The sequence below is a fragment of the Gymnoscopelus microlampas genome, assembly GCF_963454915.1.
Source record: "Gymnoscopelus microlampas genome assembly, chromosome: 21".
NCBI lineage: Eukaryota > Metazoa > Chordata > Actinopteri > Myctophiformes > Myctophidae > Gymnoscopelus > Gymnoscopelus microlampas.
Genome location: NC_139958.1, coordinates 8,992,764 through 8,998,771, shown reverse-complemented (window position 1 = coordinate 8,998,771; position 6,008 = coordinate 8,992,764).

The following is a 6,008-nucleotide window of genomic DNA, read 5'->3' as shown; positions in this document are numbered from 1 at the left end:
ATACTAATTCTTCTTAATGAGTTACATTTACGGTGTCACGTTTATTTAAAGGATCACACAGTCTCAAAAGGAAAGAAACAAACAGTGAAAAGTATATTGCATAAAAAACTATTCTTACAAGTACAGTTTATTGAAAAAGTTACTTCATATAATCCTCACTAATGCTCATTATAATACTGTACCGTTTTTGTCTACTCCGTCTGTGTCTCAGAGGAGGGCTGTGGACAGTTCAGAAACCCGCCTACCAGTGACATCATCGATGGGGAATCCAAGCTAATAGAAACCGCAGGCTTTCTATTCTTGGAAAGTAAGCATGCAATTAGAAGCCATTGTTCTCGCATTAATAAAAGATAGAATAAAAAATGTTAAATCTTGTTTGAAATGACCAAATCTGCCTACCGATGATGTCACTGGTAGGTGGGTTTCTGTACTATCTAACTTTTTGAATAAATTGTACTTGAAAGAATACTTTTACAATAAAAAAAATGCAATTTCAGACAGAGCGGCTGTTTCACCAATCAAAGCCACAGTTAGAAGAATGACTGGACAGACTACATAAAACAATAGTTAGAATATGAGCTGCTTTATTTTTCTGCCTTAATTTGTGTTTTTGTAAAAAAGAAAAGAACTGAACCCATAGGGCAAGCAGAGCCCTCTGGTGGTGCTGGGGTGGCAGTGGGCGCAAAGAAGCACTTAACCGACAGTGACAGTGAGAGGAACAACAGTGGAATGAGGTAAGCAAGCAAGCTTAAAGATGGACAGTAATTACTTGAGTACATTTACTTGAGTACTGTACTTAAGTATGTTTATGGAGATTTTTTTTTCTCCAAGCACATGACTTTCACTCTGCTACATTTCAAAATAGAAATATTCTAAGTCGTGTGTTCTAAGTTTTGTCGGAGGGTATACCATAATTATTCCCTCCCACACGCATGGCAAGTGCACACGTGCGCGTGGTCACCGAATGAAATGGCCGCTCTAACATATGTATGTGTGAACTACTTAGAAACTCCCACGGCCAGCGGTCATTATCACCTCAATGGCCACACACGCGCCTTCACCTCGGACGCTACATTATCACATGAAAAAAGGCTACTGAAGTCCACATGCTCCTAGCCCAGCCCCTCCTCCTGCGTATCAGATAGGCTACCTCGGATGGTTAATAGACGGTATACGTTTTTTTCCAAAATGTCTGGGACAGTATACTACGTATATAGCGTAACACGGTTGAACACACCACTGGAAATATTGTACTTTTTACCCCTTTTTATAGTAAAATAGTTTTTATTTTTGTTTTACCTTTTGTGTCAAGACAAGAGACAGCACAGCGTATAACAGACGATAGCAAAAAAAACATAACACTACCAAAACATTACAATACTAATAAAAAATGGCACCAAAACAAAACATTGCTAGTTTTTACGGACGCAGTTGCCTTTCTAACACTTTCTAGGGTCTTGTCCTCACATCAATCCATCTGAGAATATGTAAGGAGTCCATATTTTATCATAAATGTCCAACTTTCCCTTAATTTTGTAATGCAAGTAATCTAGAGGTATATATAACTTGATATTTCTGTTTCCCACTGGGCCAGTGTTAGGGGGGGGCCTTCCAATTTATAGCAATACTTTTTTTTGGCAGCGATGAATGCAAGGTTGCATAAATAAATGTGCTTTTGACTCCACTACATTTCTGGGAAGGGACTCTTGGAACCCAAACTTACAAAAATATATTATGAATTTGTCATAGATTATATTGATTTGTTTTTAGTTAAATCATGTAGGAAGGGGGAAGGGGGATATATTTGTCACCTGTGTCCTGTGAAGTTTACAGTAATTCTTTCTGTTTTGCGTATATACTTGGGGACTTTGGGGACCACAACTGCAACTACAGATCCCAAAAATGCTAATAAAAATAAAACGCATACACTGGCTCTCCGTCAAACAAAGAATCCACTATAAAATCCTGTTTACCACCTACAAGGCACTAAATAATCTGGCTCCTCCCTACCTCGCCGATCTTCTCGAACCTTATGTCCCCTCCCGTTCCCTCAGCTCCAGTGAAGCCAATCTCCTGGAGGTCCCCATGCCAGCCAAGTACCGTACCTGGGGGGACAGGGCATTCTCTGTTGCTGCCCCCCCCCCCTCTGGAATGCACTCCCGAACCACCTAAAAAATGCCCCCTCCCTCCACTCGTTCAAAACTTCACTCAAAACCCACCTCTTCGAGATTTTTTCCCAGCTGAGGTTAAGATGCCTCCCCAACCCTTGCTTAACCTTTTATCTTTTTAATGTAGCACTTTCTTTTTTTATTTTTCCTCTTAATAAAGTTGGTTCCTTCCTTTTCTTCATGTAAAGTGACTTTGAGTACCTAGAAAAGCTCTATATAAATCTGAGCTATTATTATTATTATTAAATTTGCGAATAGTGAAAAATCTGCTTCGTCATTCCCTGCTTATGCCAATTGTCAATCAATGCCCATGTGCAATTTCAGATCAATTGAACAAACCCATTAAAGAGAAAAATGCATTAGAACGTTCTGTTCAACTGTTTAAATGTCCCCGTCTGTCAGTGTCGATTAGTTATTATGTCACTGTAGCACGCTGAGTGCTACTGTGGGTTCTTGCTGACTCAATTGATGACTGTTTTGTAATTAAAGCTTCTGCACGTTATCGACTACACGCGCATACATGAACAATAACCAGTGGTGTAAAGTAACTAAGTACATTTACTTAAAGGTAGGGTAAGTGATTTTCTTTGGTTAAAATAAGTGTTAAATAGCTCTATATTCTGATAGTACTCATTGCTATAGAGTGTTTGTTCAGTAAAAGGAGTCTGCTTGTTTCTCTAGCTCTTTATAAAACAGAAAATGCATTTTCATTTCAGTTTCAGTTTCATTTCCAATTTTATCCAATTAGGATAGAGAACTCAATCAGGATATAGATTAAACAAGTGAAATTGGAAGTGATGACACTAAGAAATGAGCAGGCAAAATTGGAACTGGAACACTATAAAAATGAAGCTTAAAAATGGGTACTTTCTCCTGATTGGCTGAGATTTTGACACCTACCGAAAAATGTATTTTCTGTTTATTAAAGAGCAGGAGAGACATGGAGACTCCTGTTACTGAACAAACACTTTATAGCAATGATTACTATCAGAATATAGTGCTTTAACCTTTTAACAAAATACTTTTTGTTTTAACCAAAAAATATCACTTACCCTACCTTTAAGTACTGTACTTATACAATTTTGAGGTATTTGTACTTTACTATTTCCAATACTTTTACTTCTACTCCACTACATCTCGGATCGAAATATTGTACTTTTACTCCACTACATTTATTTGAAAACGTATAGTTACTTTGTAGATTTTGATTATTATTACAAAACATACATTAGCCCTATATACATTTCGGCCATTTGAAAATAGCCGATCTACAAGCACACAATGCGTCGCGATGCGACACATTGTGAACTTAAAGATCGGCTATTTTCAAACAACTTTTTTACATTTCATACATTTGAAAACTTGTGAAATGGGACCTTCTGCATAATGAGCACTTTCTACTTTTGGTACTGTAGGTACATTTTGATACCAATACTTTTGCACTCCGAACGTTTACTTGTAACGGAGTATTTCTACATTGCAGTATTGATACTTTTACAAAAAAAATGAGAGTACTTTTTCCACCACCGATGTCACTGTAGCATGCCGAGTGCTACTGTGGCTTCCTGCTGACTCAATTGATGACTGTTTTGTAATTAAAGTCTTCTGCACATTATCGACTACACGCGCATACATGAACAATAACACAAGAGGATTATATTGGTGCGCCAAGTCTATATAGGCCAGCCTTGCTGGGTCTGCTCTGCTTGCATTGTGTTTAAATCAAAATCCTTTATAACTGTGCAGTGTTGAGCCAGCTCTCTCTTTCTCTGCCGACACTCTGGCTGTGTGTGTGTGTGTGTGTGTGTGTGTGTGTGTGTGTGTGTGTGCGTGTGCGCGTGCGCGTGCGTGTGTGTGCCCAGGTCCAGCAATTAGCCATTATTATTGGAAACACATGCCAATCAGTTGTGAAAATATATGTGTTCAACCGTTTCGGTATTCGGAGTTTAGGTATACCCATTATACCTGAACTCTTTGCCATTTTTTTTTTTTTTACAATTTTTAAAAACATTTTCAAATAGTTCAAATAGCCAATCTCCAAGCTCACAAGTACAGTGCAACTATCAGGTCAGTTTTTACTAAGTATAGAGGGTCTAGTGGTTAAATTGAAGTTATGCTGATATATTCCAAATATCATCAAAGTATTCTGCGGCACCCCTGGGCTTGTGTCATGGCACCTTAGGGTGTCAGGGCACCCACTTTGAGAAACCCTGATCTAGTCGTTCCGAGCCCCGGTGCGGATACTTCATGATAAGGAACTGAGGTACTCCATTTTGGTCACTCTTTAACCCTGGCACTGGTCCCGTGAGTCACTCCCCCTCACAGCCAAGTCCAAATCACACACCCTACCACAGTCACCCTGACAACTAACCACCAACCAATACAGCCACGACATGGCCATCCTTCTGGTCTGTCACATGCGAGGCACAAATCCATATACCCACCCCCCCCCCCCCCCCCACCCCCCTTACTGTCTGACTGACTTACATTTGTGTTCACGTGAAGTCTGCCACGGCTAGGACTGTCACACTGTCAAATCGTCAAGTGCATGAGGGCTCTGAGACGGTGTTGATTTCGTCGACTAAAACTATGACGAAAAATCTTCGTCGAATACCTTTTTTCACTCACGAAAACGAAATAAAAACTAAGCTATGGTGACTAAAACTAAGACTAAATATTTAGACAAATTAGTCAACAATGAAAAACTAGACTAAAATATTAGGGAGGGACTAGTGGAGAAGAGATCCAGTAGAACTAAAAGACTAAAGTCATTTTATGTTTGGTTGCGCTCGGATGTTGCGCTCTGAAAATAGCAGATCTACAAGCTCACAACATGTCGGCACTGCAACGCGTTGTGAGCTTGTAGATCGGCTATTTTCAGCATGCAACCAAGTGTAAAATCAGCCATTACGACGCCCATCAAGGCACCGCCAAAATACATTTTAGTCGACTAAATCAACTGTCGATTTAGTCGACTATAATCTTAGGATATTTAGTCAACTAAAACTAAAACATTTCAAATTACTAAAAGATGACTAAAACTAAATGGAATTTGATTCTAAAGACTATGACTCAAACTGAATAAAAAATTGCTGTCAAAAGTGACATGCTAGGCCCAAATCCATATATCCCCCCCTTACTGTCTCACTGACTTACATGCGTGTTCACGTGAAGTCCGCGACGGCTAGGGCTGTCAGTCACACTGTCAAATCGTCAAGTCCATGAGGGCTCTGAGATTGAGCCCTTTATTAACCCTTTCCAAAAGTCTGCCTTTGTGCAGACTTTGCCCGAGGGAATTACCCACAGTTCATAGCATTGTGATGTTAAATAAATACGATGTTACCAGGGTATCCTCCGAACATCAATCATTAAGTATGCAAATTAGTCATGCAGCCCGGTAAGAATGTCAACAAACGGCAGCGCTTTATCACCGCTTACAGTTTACAATTTAGGCATTTAGCAGACGCTCTTCATCCAGAGCGACTTACAGTAAGCAAGGTAAACACAAGGTAATACATCAAATTTATAGAGACAGACAGTGTAGTGTCTCAGTAATGTAGGATCATAACTAAACCGAGAACCTAGCAACAGTCTAAACATTATAATATCAATAAATAATATGTACATTGAAACTATACAAGCTATAGGATGCCAGGTCAACAAATGAACCTGGCATCTGTCTAAATAACATGTTATCTAAGTTACATTTTAATCTTTGCATAAGTCTGCATGATCGTCGAGACTAGGGCAAGTGCTACGGGCTAAAGTGGAGTCTGAAGAGGTGAGTCTTCAGATTACGGCGGAAGATTGGGTGTGAGTCTGCAGTTCTAACTGCAATGG